This window comes from Fistularia commersonii, chromosome 24 (assembly GCF_037954325.1).
Source record: "Fistularia commersonii isolate RoL2024-O1a breed Wild chromosome 24, RoL_Fcom_v1.0, whole genome shotgun sequence".
Classification (NCBI taxonomy): Eukaryota; Metazoa; Chordata; class Actinopteri; order Syngnathiformes; family Fistulariidae; genus Fistularia; species Fistularia commersonii.
The window spans coordinates 7,398,474-7,413,858 of NC_141307.1; the positions used below are offsets into that span (position 1 = coordinate 7,398,474).

Below are 15,385 nucleotides of genomic sequence, written 5' to 3' on the forward strand. Positions count from 1 at the left end.
ATTGAATGAATTTGGAACAAGTTGTAAATTACTTTTGGATTCTTTAAAGCAAGTGTCGGTTTCTGAAATGTGCTAGATAGGAAGTGATTTTACACACTTAATGTCACATTTACTGAAATCTGACATCCTATCTTTAACCTAAAAACAAACAAAAATGTGCAATATCTAATTTCTGTGCAATATTCAGAAACTGTGCAATATTTCATCTCATCTCATAACAGCTACACTACAACGTTCCCTTCTATCATACTATTGTGCACTCCTTACCTCACTTGTTACTAAGACACTTATAGTTTTATCACTGCTTACTAAGACACTTTATAGTTTCACTGAGACACTTTATAGTTTATAGTTTATTTTTATTTCTAATTCTGCCTTTCTTTATTATTTATTACTGTTATATTTTTCTGTAACTCTGGCACAGCAATTTCCTTCGGGATTAATAAGGTTGTTCTTATTCTTATTCTTATTCTTATTCTTATTCTTATTCTTATTCTTATTCTTATTCTTATTCTTATTCTTATTCTTATTCTTATTCTTATTCTTATTCTTAAATCCAGCCGAAGGTTAAGAGGATAAAGCCATTTGGAAAAAAAATGTGTTTATCTCAAGAGGTTTGAGGTTTTAGGCAGAAGTTGTAAATAACTTTGGAATTCTTTAAAGCTGGTGTCTGGTGATGAAATATGCTGAATAGAATGTGATTCTACACAATTTATGTCACATCAACTGAAATCAAGCTGCAAGTTTCAGAGATAAAGCCATTTGGTCAAAAAGTGTTAAACATACAAAGTTGAAAGAAATAACACAAATAGCACAAGTTGGAAATAACTACGCGATTCGTTAAAGCAGGTATGTGGTTGTCAAAAACGTTTAAAAGAATATCATTCCATAAAATATATGTCACATTTACTGAAACCAGGCATCAGGTTTAAAGGATAAGCCCATTTGGTAAACAAGTGTTTACCTCCACAGTTTGAAGCTTTTTCACGCAAGTTGAAAATAACTTTGGAAATCATTAAAACTCATGTCTGGTGCTGAAATATGCTTAATGGCATGTGATACTACATAAAATACTTCACAATTCCCAAAATCCAGACGCAGGTTCAAAAGATAAAGCCATTTGGTTAAATAGCTTATCTAACCAAGTTTAAGCTTATTGGAACACCTTTTAAATCACAAGATAATTCTCTAAAGCTGGTGTCTGGTGCTTAAATATGCTGAGCAAGATGTGATTCTACAAAATTTTTGTCAGATTTAATGAAATCAATCCGCAGGTTTCAGAGATAAAGCTATATGGTCCAAAAGTGTTTGTCTCACGAATTTGAAAGATTTTGGCACAAGTTGTAAATAACTTTGGAAATGGTTAATGCTGGTGTCTGGTGCTGAATTATGCTGAATAGGATGTGATTCTATACGCTATATTTCACATTTACTGAAATCATGCTATATGTTGAAAGGATAGTGTCACGGGTCGGGGGCGGACTCGGGCAGGGAACCACACCAACAGGGCTGGAATCCGATCTCTTTATTTAGGCAGGGTCTCAGTAGAGTTATAGCAGAGTTACAATTCTCTGGCGCCAGGCAGAGCGTGCCGCTGCTCTTTATGGGGATGTTGATTAGCGGCAGCTGGCCGCTGCTGCAGCTGGGCGCTGATTCTCAATTGGACCGTGCCGTGTCTCCTCGCGGCTGCCGAGGATAGTGTCTCAACGGGCACCTCCCGGCGCCCCACGGAGCCGGCCTGGGCGGTCAGGGTGGAATTGCCTTATTAACGAGGGGTCCAGGATCCGCCGAGCCGGAACCCAGGATCTTCCCTCCTGACCATAGCCCTTCCAGTCCACCAGATATTGCAAATGAGACACATTTCTTAAATCCAATTGTCTATCCGGATTGCGAGGTTGATCAGTGCATGCAGGTCCGGAGGTCCGTCCCTCCCCGCCAGCTCATCCTTCAGCTCATCATTGAGTCCTCTCTGAAAGGCGTATCGTAGTGCCGGGTTGTTCCAGTCACACGCTGCCGCCAGGGTCTGAAACTCAACAGCATACTCAGCCACACTCTGTCCCCCTTGGGTGAGGTCGCCCAAGCGTTTCGCTGCGTCGTCTCCCTGGAGAGGGTGGTCGAAAACTTCTCTCATCTCGCCGGTGAAAGCGGCATAGGACCGGCACGGCAGTCCGTCTCTCCGCCACACCGCCGACCCCCAGCGTAGTGCAGCACCGGTGAGTAGACTGATGGTATATGCTATCTTCTGTTCGTCTGTCTTGTAGGTCATCGGCTGCAAGCCAAACACTAGTGAGACTTGTAGCAAAAATCCTCCACATGGGGCTTCCGGTGACGCAATGTACTGAGACACACGCACGGAGTTGAGCTCTCCCGAAAATTGGTAGTATTCGGCTGTTTATGAAAAAATACTTGACAGTTTAATGGTGGAAAAGTGAGTCTGAAGCATTGCAGATTGGGATGAGCACGGTCAGAGACACACGGAACGCAGCAAAACAGTAAAAACAGCAAGAAGAAGCGAAAGGAAAAAATCGTCCGCCATCTTCCCCAAGCCAGGTGAGCGGAAAAACAGATGAACAGAACATGGAGAACATTCTTCGCGAGTTGAGGAAAGAAAATAAGCAAGCGTTTGCAGACACTAAGGAACAATTAACTAGACTGGAGGTGTCGGTCACGGACTTGATTCAAAGGATGGAGAAGCTAGAGCGGAGAACTGAGGAAGCGGAGACCAGGGTATGCCAGGTGGAAGACACAAGCCAGCGCCATGAGAGGATGCTGAGGCACCTGTTGAAACGGGAGGCGGCCCTGACGAACATGTGCGACGATCTACAGAATCGGATGCGCCGCAACAATCTGAGAATTTATCAAGTCCCCGAGGAAAGTGAGAAAGGTGACATGATTGGTTTTGTGAGGAACTTAATTGAGACGGCGCTACAACTCCCGCCCGAGCTAAATATAAAAATCGAGAGGGCACACAGATCACTGGGGCTAAAGCCTGCGAGTTCAGCGCCTCCGCGCTCCATTATCGTGAGGTTTCTGGATTATACAGTAAAGGAAGCAGTGCTGCGACAAGCATGGGCCCAAAAACGAGTGAAGTTCCAAAAGGGAGTGATTTACTTTAACCAGGATTACTCTCCAGAAATACAGAGGAAGAGAACGCGGGTCCGAGGAGTGATCAAGCAGCTGAAGGAGAAGGAGATCCGGGCAATGTGCCCCTATCCGGCGCAGCTGAGAATCAACTTGGAGTCGGGAGTGAAAACATTTCCTCCGCTGGTGGATGCTGTGCCAACGTTGAAGAAGCTCGGCATCGAGTTGCAGGTTAGCAAGAGAGAGAGACTGGAATGGGAACTCTCAAAAGATACATGATACATACAAGACAGGATGGTGGGAAGAGAGAAAGAAAGGACACATCACTGTCCGCCGCAGACCTGCGGGCTGTTTTGCCGGACTAAAATGATGAGGAGTACTGTGCCCGGGTAATGTTAAAATAATTAGATAACGTTATTACTGTCAATCTTAAAGTTCTATGTGTATTACTGTTCATAGTTTAAACAGCCAAATATGCTGAAGTTAAGTGAATCATATTGTAAAGTTATTGAGAGGAGAGGAGAGTTAACTCTGTTATTATTTTCAATTTATATTTTTCTACAATGAGACCCGTGTTGGGATCACCGCCTCACCAAAGATTTTGTTTTTTTCTTTGGTCTGTGGTTGGGACAGCACTCAGTGCACTTTGCCCAGAGGGAATCTTAAATCACAACCCTCTGCCTGCATTACAACAGGAGCTGGACAGATCTCTGTACTCAGCTGGACTATTGGAAGTCACATATGTTTACTTTATTTTTTCTGTTTTGTTCTTATTTAGTTCTTATTTCCTTGACATGTCGGTTAGGTCGGCACAAGTGATTTTTGGTACTACTAGGGCAAGGATAGTTACTTTATGCAAAGGTGAATCTGGGGAGAGTAAAATGAAAATAGGAAATACTGATTTATGTCAGAGGTAGGGATTATCAGCTATAATGTCAAAGGACTAAATAATCCTATAAAAAGAAAGAAAATGCTGACTCAGTTGAAGAAATTTAATTGCTCAATAGCGTTACTACAGGAAACACACTTAAATGAGGTAGAACATAAGAAATTGAGGAGAGACTGGGTTGCACAGGTATTTTATGCTTTTTGTTCAAACAGCAGAAAGAGGGGAGTAGCAACTTTGATCAGTCATTCAATTAGTTTTGCAATTCAGACAGAAGTGAAGGATAAAGTGGGGAGATATATACTTATCATGGGAACAGTAGGTGGAGTAGAGCTAACTATCATGAATATCTATGCCCCCAACGAAGATGACCCCAATTTCTTCAAAGAAGTGGCAACTGTAATGGCAAGAGAAGCCAGAGGTACTATAATTTTAGGAGGAGATTTCAATTGTGTTTTAAATGTAAAATTGGATAAAACTCCTTATGATTATGGGCCCATTAGCAGGAAATCCAGGGCAGCAAAACATATGTTGGAAGAATTAGGACTTGTGGATGTTTGGAGGGCTAAGAACCCGACCACGAGAAATTTCACCTTTCTGTCCATGGTACATGGGTCATACTCAAGAATTTATTTGATTTGCATTTCAAAACAAAGCTTATATAAAGTCAGATAATGTGTTATTGAACCTGGTACCCTATCTGATCATGGTCCTGTATATATGAAATTAAATTTAGGCTTTGGTTGGCACTTCAAATACTGGAGACTAAATATCTCATTGTTGACGGATCCAAATATAAAGGAAAACATAAAAAAAACAATTGATGAGTACTTCAAAATTAATGATAATGGATCAGTATCCCCCTCGACTCTTTGGGAGGGGGCAAAGGTGGTGCTGAGAGGGAAATGTATTGAAATTGCGATTAGATTAAACCAGTGGTTCATTACCTGGGTTCGATCGAACCCCAGGGGTTCGGTGGGTCAGTCTCAGGGGTTCGGCGGAGGTCAAGACACACATTGGTGATGACATCACTGGCTGCAGGTGATCATGCAACATAGCTTGGCCTATCCGTGCTGCAGGGATTTTGGCGCGCTCAGTTGTAGTAACTTGTGACTCGTGATGGTACGTCATGTGATTTCTTTCTTAATATTTTAATCCCTTCATACTAATTATGTCGGGCAAAAAAAGAAAGCGGTCGGAAGAACACGTACAATACGGATTCACATGTATGACGGAACGTGATTGGAATCGATGTCCTAACTGCATGATTTGCAAAGACAAGATGAGCAATTCTAGTCCAGCACCGGCAAAACTAAGCTTCCTTAAGCTGCATGGAGATGGGAACTACAAGAACATAGCGCTTGCTGAATTCAAGGTGAAGGGAGCCAGATTCGATGAAAAGGCTACTCTGCCTGTTCTTTGTACCCATCAACGAAACGATCCTCGATCCAATAAAGAAGGGTTCGGTGAATGCGCATGTAAAACAGGTGGGGTTCAGTACCTCCAACAAGGTTAAGAACCACTGGTCTAGATGCTGAGAAGGCGTTCGACTGGACATATCTGAAATTTACTATGGAACAAATGGGATTTAATATGACATTTATAAAATGGATTGAAGCACTGAATAAAGACTCAATATCAAAGGTCAGGGTGAATGGGTACTGCTCCCAATTTTTTCACCTTAAAAAAGGAGTTAGGCAGGGGAACCCAATCTCGCCTATTTTGTTCACATGGTGTATCGAACCGCTTGCTGAATTGATAAGGACAAACGATCAGATCAAGGGAATAGTAGATGAAGGAGGGGAGATGCACAGAATTTCATTGTTCGCGGATGACGTTCTTTTGTTTATAAGAAATCCTCAGGCATTGCATAAGGGCCGGTATAGATGACTGAGGGACTATGGGGAGGTGTCAGGGTACAAGGTGAATGAGGGGAAATCAGAAGCAATGATGATAACAGGATGCTGGCCGACATGCTTGGACGGACAGGTGAAATTCAAGTGGTCAAAAGGGGGCTTTAAATACCTGGGAATCATTCTCACACACGACACAAGTCAGCTATATAAGGCAAATTATGGTAAACTAATTTCTCAGATCAAAAATGACAAAGAAAGATGGGAGGTGCTTCCTTTGTCCTTAGTTGGGAGGATAGAAAGTATCAGGATGAATGTCCTACCTAGAATGCTGTTTCTGTTCAATGCTCTGCCTATCACTGTTCCTGTATCTACCTTTACATTACTGGATAAGCTCATTTCCAAATTTTATGGCAGAACAAGAGGCCTAGAGTGAGATTGAAAATACTCTGTGCACCCAGAGATAAGGGCAGATTGGCCTTGCCACATTTCCGAAGTTACTACCTGGCAGCACAACTTGGAAAATTGGTCTCATGGTTAAAACTAGATATGGACACAAGATGGGTGCATATAGAGCAAGGTTCAGTTAAAAACGTGTCGCTTTCAACTCTTCCCTTTCTAAATTCAAAAGCAAGACGTGGACTTAAGATACAAAATGAATATGTCAACCATACACTAAAGGTTTGGGAAAAGAAAAGACGATTCCTGAATCTACCTCTATCTCTATCGAGGGCAGCAAAAATAACAGCAGCAGGTGACTTTCTGCCAGCAAAGATGGACGGTGGTTTCATTAGATGGGCAGGGAAAGGTTTAATCACAATAAATCAGTTATTTGAAGGAAGAACTCTGAGGGCTTTTTCACAACTTCAGGCAAAATACGACATTGAGTCTAAGGATTTATTTTGATATTTTCAAATTCGACATTATTTGATGACACACAAAGAATGGGACAATATTAAAGAAGCTTCAACTAATTTTGAACAATATTGGATTGAGATAATTGAGAACAAAATGAACATTAAAAATACAATATCAGATATATATGGCAGGATACATATGGACACTTCAGTAGACACACTGGATGTGAAAGCTAAGTGGGAACTGCAATCTAATGCCATGATTGCTGATGGAGAACGGGAGAGTTCTTGGTTGCCCTGGCAACAATGTTTAAGCAGCCCAACATGGAGGGAGTTCAGCTGGAAGTTAAGAATAAGGTATTTTAAATCTCCCTTGATAATAGCTTTGTATGATAATAACTGTTCTCCCCTGTGTTGGAGGGGCTGTGGCATAACGGGGGACTTTTCCCACATTTTTTGGGACTGCCCTAAACTGATGAAATTCTGGGAAGAGATAAAAAAACCAAATAAGTGAGATTTTAAAGTTAAACAGACCAATTGATCCACAGCAATTTATTATGGGTACAGCATCAACAAGCGGCCTAAGGAAAAAAACAGGTGTTTACGCTTAGAGTTCTTCTATTAATTGCACATAAAATGATCACAGTAAATTGGCTCAAACCCCACCCACCTACCCTGGACCAGTGGCGTCAGAGGCTTAAGGATGTAAACTGCATGGAACGCATAACAGCAAACTTACGACTTCAGACAGACCTATATCTTGACAAATGGGCACCCATTAAAAAATATTTGGAGAGTTGAAGATATTATCTCTATTTGACTGAGTTAGATGCTTTTCTTGGTGTTTGTGTTTTGTTTTTTTTTTTGTTTTTTTTTTTCTGTTTTTTTGTAGTTTTATTTTATTTTTCACTTGCTATTGAGGAAATAAGTGACCTATAAAGATTATTGTATAATGTATATCTTGTTATGAGGTTTTGTCAGAATGTATAAAACTCTGTTAAGGAACCTGTTCTAATAAATGTTCAAAAAAAAAAGAAAAACATTTTTGACCAAATGGCTTCATCTTTCTTGTGGCTGGATTTGAGGGAATTAATACATTGTGTAGATTCTGTCATGTGTAGCATCACATCCAGATCAGCATATTTCATCACCGGTCACCAGCTTTAAAGAATTAGAGATATTTACAACTTGTGCCAAACAACCTTCAACTTAGTGAAATAAACATTTTAGGTCCAAATGCCTTTATTTTCAAACTTCCGCCTGGATTTCATTACAGTTGACCAATAGAGTGCAAATTCACATCACATTCAACAATTTTCAGCAACAGACACCAGCTTTTAAGAATTCCAAAGCAATTTACAACTTGTTCCAAATGCCTTCAATTTGGCGAAATAAACATTTTTGATCAAATGGGTTTCTCTTCCCTTCTTGCGTCTGGATTTCAGTGAATGTATACATTTTGTAGATTTTATATTGTCTAGAATCACATCTTAATCAGCATATTTCAGCGCCAGACACCAGCTTTAAGGAATTCCAATGTTATTTACAACTTGTTCCAAAGAGCTTACACTTTGCAGGGTACACATAATTGGACAAATGGCTTTATATTTCATTCTTGCTGCTGGATTATAGTGAATTTATACAATGTGTAGATTTTTTATTGTGTAGAATCACATCCTATTCAACATTTTTCAACAAAAGTAACTACCTTTAAAGAATTCTGAAATAATTTACACCTTGTTCAAAGAAACCTTAAATTTGGCGAGATAAACATTTTTGACCAAATGGCTTCATCTTTCATTCTTGCGGCTAAATTAGAGTGAATTCATACATTGCGTAGATTCTGTATTGTGTAGAATCACATCCAAATCTGCATATTTCATCAACAGACACAAGCTCTAAAGAATGACACGAAAACCATCAACTTGATGAGAAAAACAATTTTGACCAAATGGCTTTATCCTTTAATCCTGCGGCTGGATTTTAGTAAATATGAAATATATTGTGTTGAATCATGTCCTATTACGCATATTTCAGCAACAGACACCAGCTTGAAAGACTTCCAAAATTATTTTTAACTTGTGCCAAAAACCTTCAATTTGGTGAGATAAACACTTCCTGAACAAATTGCTTTACCATTTAAACATGTGGCTGGATTTCATTAAATATAAACTATATATTGTTGAGCATCACATTTTTTTTTAGCATTTTTTAATTTTGTACTTCTTTTATAGCTGGTGTCTGGTGCTGATATATGATGAATAGAATGTGATTCTACAGATTAAATGTCATATTTACTGAAAACCAGCAACAGGATTAAAGATAAAGGAAATTAGTCAGCAAGTGTTTATCTCACCAAGTTGAATCTTTTCTGAGCAAGTTTAAATAACAATGGAAGTCTTTAAAACTAGTGTCTGGAGTTAGAATGTTTTGAGTAAGACGTAATTCTATTACAATATGTCACATTTACTGAAATCCAGTCGCAGGGATAAAAGATTAAGCCATTTGGTCAAAAAGTGTTAATCTCAACAAGTTGAAGGTTAATGGAACAAGTTTAAAATTATTTTAGAATTCTTTAAAGAACTCCAAAGTAATTTACACCTTGTTCCAAACATTTCTAGGCCATACAGCATCGCTGGTCTCACCACAGTCTTGTACACCTTTCCTTTCATTCTGGCCCATAGTCTTCTATCACATAGTACCCCTGACACTTTTCTCAATCCCATCCCAACCTGCTTGGACCCGTCTCTTCACCTCTTTTCCACACTCTCCGTTACTCTGGACTTTTGACCCCAAGTACCTGAAATCCTCCAACTTCTTGATCTCCACTCCCTGTAGCCTCACCGTTCCACCCGAGTTCCTCTCATTCACACACATATATTCTGTCTTGCTGCAACTAACTTTCATTCCTCTCCCTTCCAGGGCACACCTCCACTTCTCTAGATTTTCCTCTACCTGTTTTCTGCTCTCACTACAGATCACAATGTCATCCGCAAACATCAAGGGGTTTCCTGTCTAACCTCATCTGTCCATCACCATTGCGTACTAGAACGGGCTCAGAGCTGATCCCTGGTTGAGTCCCTCCTCCACCTTAAACTTCTCTGTTACCCCTACAGCGCACCGTACCAATGTCTCACAGCTAGCATACATGTCGCGCACCAGTTTAACATACTTCTCTGCCACTCCAGATTTCCTCATATAATACCAGAGCTCCTCTCTTGGCACCCTGTCATATGCTTTTTCTCGGTCTACAAAAACACAATGCAGCTCCCTCTGGCCTTCTCTGTACTTCTCTATTAGCTTTCTCAACGCAAATACTGCATCTGTAGTACTCTTCCTCGGCATGAAGCCATACTGCTTTTCACAAATGCTGACTTCTGCTCTCAGTCTAGTTTCCACTACTCTTTACCATAACTTCATTGTACGGCTCATCAACTTTATCCCTCTATAGTTGCCGCAATTGTGCACATCCCCTATATTCTTAAAAATAGGCACCATCACACTTTGTCTCCATTCTTCAGGCATCTTCTCACCCTCTAAGATCCTGTTGAATAATCTAGTCAGAAAATCTACTGCTCCCTTTCCTAGACACTTCCACACCTCCACAGGTATATCATCAGGACCAACTGCTTTTCCCCTCTTCATCCTCTTCAATGCCTTCCTCACTTCACTTTTACTAATTTGTGCTACTTTGTGGTCTACAATAGTCCCCTCTTCTACCCTTGCCTCTCTTTCATTTTCCCCATTCATCAGCTCTTCAAAGTACTCTTTCCATCTTCTCATCACTCTTCTAGCATCTGTCAATGCATTTCCTTCTCTGTCCTTAATCACCCGGACCTGTTGTACATCCTTTCCATATTTATCTCTCTGTTTTCGCCAACCTGTATAGATCATTCTCACCCTCCTTTCTATCCATCCGAGCATACAAGTCACCGTACGCTTTTTGTTTTGCATTTGCTACCTCTATCTTTACCTTTCGCTATATCTCCCTGAATTCCTGTCTGTTCTCTTCAGTCCTCTCAGTATCCCACTTCTTCTTTGCTAACCGCTTTCTCTGTATACACTCCTGCACTTCCTCATTCCACCACCAAGTCTCCTTGTCTACTTTTCTTCCAGATGACACACCGAGTACTCTCCTATCTGTCTCCCTGATAACTCGAGCTGCTGTTGTCCAATCATCTGGAAGCTCACCGTGACCACCCAGACCCTTTCTCAACTCCTCCCTTAAAACCATGCAACACTCCTCCCTTTTCAGCTCCCACCACTTTGTCCTCTGCTCTGCCTTTGTCCTCTTCATCTTCCTTGTCACCAGAGTCATTTAGCTGCCCCACCTCATGGGCTCATCCAGGTGGATGAAGGGAATATAAATAAAGAAAACAAACTAAAATAGAGATTTAATAAAGCGCGAAAAAGAGTCAACATGCAAGCAGTGGGCGTGGCTCGTTGGTCTTGGGGTATGATTCTCGCTTAGGGTGCGAGAGGTCCCGGATTCAAATCACTGATGATTCCCTGACTCTCATCTTGTTTGCTCCTACTTTTTCACAGCGCTGTAATGTGAGCAAGTACGTTTGTTTTGTTTTGTTGTCATTTGAACCGGGATATTAGCTCCGACTCCTTTGTTGCACAGGATACCTACGTTGAAGACAACTGATAGGTGAGAGCGTACCTTGACGTTGACCGAACAGGGAAGACCGAAGAACTGGTAAAATGTCACCCTTGAAAAGGTATTGAATGTGAGAAAACCTAATGGCAAATGAGATGTGACTTGATTTTCTCTGCAACGCTGATCACAATCAATGGAGCCCTATCCCCACCATAATTGGGCCTGGTGGAGAAATACAAGTATTACTAAGCAAGACATGAGACAATGTCAAAGAGTCCCAACATCTCTTCAGCGGCAGTGCTGCTTCTACCGTAGAGACTGGGAGAAAATGAAAAGTAAAGCAAAGGCAAATTCTGCCGTGAGACAAAGGGACATTGTGGGCCAATTCAACATGGCAAGAGGTGCAGGAAAACAAACATATCCCACATGACGGAAGGCTTCTCCCGCTGAGCAGCACCAGCTGGTGGTACTGGACATGCACCACCAGGAAGAAGCAGACTGAATTGCCAGAGCTTTGTCCCTCACCAAGCATGGCCGCTGGGTGAGCTGAGATGGTGTAAAAAGTTGTATGATCTTTTGGAGCGGCAGTGGAACATGGAGGCCACAAGCTGAGCTTGACCATCAGATCCATGTATGATGTCCTGCCCCCTCCTGCCAAAGTACAAAAGTATTTTGGAGAGGATCCAGCCTGTTTCCAGTGTCCTGCCGAAGCAATCCCAAAGAAAATCCTTGAGGGCTGTAAGACCAGGCTCCCCTGAAGAATAATCAGAGCCTGCATGCTAATCTGAAGGCAGATTCACCTGTTGCCCCAAGCAAACGGTGAAGTGCCTGGTTACTGCAATGGAAAACGAGAAGGTAGCCAGCAATGCCATGGGCCCATTGTAAGCCCTGGTACTAAAGGGCTTACGAGTAGACTCTATTTTCAGTCTCACCATTCTGGATGACATTATAGCGAGGTGGTCCTGAGAACCAAATACTACAAAGGTGTCTTCCTTGTGAAGCTGACACTTGGGAGTTTTTTCTTCTATATAAGTAATCATTGGGTGGAAAAGTCTGTGATGGTTGAACATCGCTGCTGAAGCAGAGTACGCAAGGTGTGTGCGAAGAGCAGACCGGATACGTCCGTATGACACAGCAGAATGTAGCATTGGAAGGGCTCGGGCTCGTCCGGGATTTGAACCCGGGACCTCTCGCACCCAAAGCGAGAATCATACCCCTAGACCAACGAGCCACAAACGCTTGCTGAGTTGAGTCACGACGAATCAAATTTGATTATTCATATAGCACCAAACACCAACACAGCGTTTCCATGATGCTGTACAAATATAGAGCAGGACTGAACCACACTCTTTGGAAAGACTTACAGAATACCCACATTCCCGAATAAACAAGCACTCGGAGACGCTTTGAGGAAACACTGCCCTTTACCAGCTCGAAACTGATATGAGATTCCTGAGCCTTGGGGTTTCCTTCTGATGACCACCTGCTTTTATTCTAATATGGCACTAATGGCAGGCAGCCACTTGCTGGGAGTACAATGCAAGGTGTGAAATGTAGCTGAGGCCTTGGTCTTCACATTCTACAGTCATGGCCAAAAGTTTTGAGATTGCCACTTTCACAATGTCTGTTCCTTCATGGTTTTTAGGTGTTTGCCAGATGGTTCTATTGTTGTGTCATTCTCCAAACTTTTGGCCATGACTGTACAGACCTGGTCGTCACATCACAATTGATGAACAGCTTTACCCATCAGAAACGTTGCCCTTTGATTCAATATATTGCTACAAAACCAGATAAGTTTGGCATCAAGTTCTGGGTGGCTTGTGATTTGACATCAAATATATCTGCAATGTATTTCCATATGTTTGCAAAGAACCTGGTCGTCCCAAAGAGGAGAGACTGTCCGAGAGTGTGGTAATGAAGTTGATGGGACCATTTCTGAACCAGGGCAGAACTGTCACAACGGACACTTTTTTCACCTCAATTTCACTTGCAAAAAGTTGCTCACCGGGAAAACTACCCGTCTTGGGCCACTCAATAAGATTTGCAGAGATATTCCCCCTTCGGCTCAGGAGATGAAATGCAATGAGTTCAGCACTCAGGTGTTTTCAACGACTGACACCACCCTGACAGTGTATGCAGCCAGCTGGAAGAAGACTGTCTACGTTATGAGCAGTATACACGGTGTGGTTCAGACTGAGGACAGCCACAAAAGAAAGCCAAGCACCATCACCCAGTAACATTCCACAAAATCCGGTGTCGTTGCCTTGGATCAGATGGTGCGCGAGTACAGCCTGCGGGCAGGAACACGAAAATGGCCAGGCACTGTGTTCCATAACATGGTCGACATGGCAACCCTGAACACCCATGTGCTGTATCAAGCCTGCACAAGAAGTGGTTATCCAGCATCAAGCAATGCAGAATATTTCCAAAAAAAAAACAAGCACATTCAAGCTTTCAAGAGAAAGATCAGAGTCAGAAGCAATGAAGTTACAATTACCCTTGATTAGGTGAAATCCATGTAAAACTGATTCACACTTCTTTCTCCCCCCTCCTCCCAGAGCTGCTCCTCTGATAAACTGCATTCAACTCCCAGCAGGAGGGCTGCCACATTATTAGCATACTGGACAGACCACATTCCATGGCAGGGGGATCAAATGACCCCTCTGTAGTCTCCAAAGGTTAGGGATCAAATGATCCCTCCTTAGTCCCTCTAGTTTAAACCTGCGTCTGGATTGAAGTGAATGTGACCTATATTCTGAAGAACCATGTCATATTAGACATATTTTAATACCAGACACCAGTTTTAAAGAATTCCCTTGTTACTTAAAACTTATTCAAAAAGCTTCAACTTGATAAGATAAAAATATAACCCGATGGCTTTATCCCTTAAACATGCAGCGAGATTTCAGTAAATGTGACATATATAGTGTATATTCACATCCTATCTAAGTACCGGACACTAACTCTAAAGAATTACAAAGTTATATACAACTTTTGCCAAAAACCTTCAACTCGGTGGGATAAATACTCTGTGTCCATTGGGCTTTATCGTCTAAACCTGCGGCTGGAGATTAGTAAATGTGACATATATTATGTAGGATCACGTCCTATTCAACATATTTCTGCAAAGGTCACAATTTTAAAAAAATCCCCTTTTTATTTAAAAGTTGTTCCAAAAAGCTTCAACTTGGTGGGATAAAAAAAAAAAAAAATGACCAAAGGGCTTTATCTTTTTAACTTGCGGCTGGATTTCAGTAAATGTGACATATATAATATAAATTCACGTCCAGTTCAGTAATATTTCAGCAACAGACACCAGCTTTAAAGAATTACAGTTATTTACAGCTTTTACCCAAAAACCTTCAACTTGGTGAGGTAAACACTTTATGTCCAGCTGGCTTTATCTTTTGAATATGCTTCTATATTTGAGTAAATGTTCCATATATTATGTAGAACTACATATATTCAGCATAATTCAGCACCAGACACCAGTTTCAAAGAATTCGAGTTCTTTACAACTTGTGCCAAAAACCTTCAACTTGGTGAGATAAACACTAGTTGACCATATTGCTTTATATTTTAATCCTGTGGTTGGAATACAGTAAATTTGACAACTATCCTGTAGATTCAAATTCTAGTCAGCATATTTCAGCAACAAAAACCGGTTTTAAAGAATTCCAAAGAAATTTACAACTTTTGTCAAAAACCATCAAATTGATGAGAAAAACAATTTTGACCAAATGGCTTTATCCTTTAATGCTGCAGCTGGATTTAAGTAAATATGAATTATATTGTGTAGAATCATGTCCTATTACGCATATTTCAGCAACAGACACCAGCTTGAAAGACTTCCAAAATCATTTTCAACTTGTGCCAAAAACATTAGACTTGGTGAGATAAACACTTCCTGACCAAATGACTTTATTATTTTAAATTGTGGCTGGATTTCAATAAATATGAAGTATATATTGTGGAGAATCACATTAAATTCAGCATGTTTCAACACCAAACACCAGCTTTAAAGAATTCCAAAGTAATTTACAACTTGTCAACTATTTACAACTTTACAACTATTAACACCAACGCCATCTTCAAAAAGGGTCAG

At 41.0% G+C, this 15,385-nt stretch overlaps 1 non-coding gene across 1 annotated transcript; it reads right to left on the bottom strand.

Annotated features, from left to right (window-relative positions):
* Window positions 1–12,439: 12,439 nt before the first annotated feature.
* trnap-ugg (transfer RNA proline (anticodon UGG)) lies at window positions 12,440–12,511 on the bottom strand. The gene has a single exon. It is a non-coding gene; the product is annotated as a tRNA-Pro (tRNA).
* Between the last annotated feature and the right edge of the window lie 2,874 nt (window positions 12,512–15,385).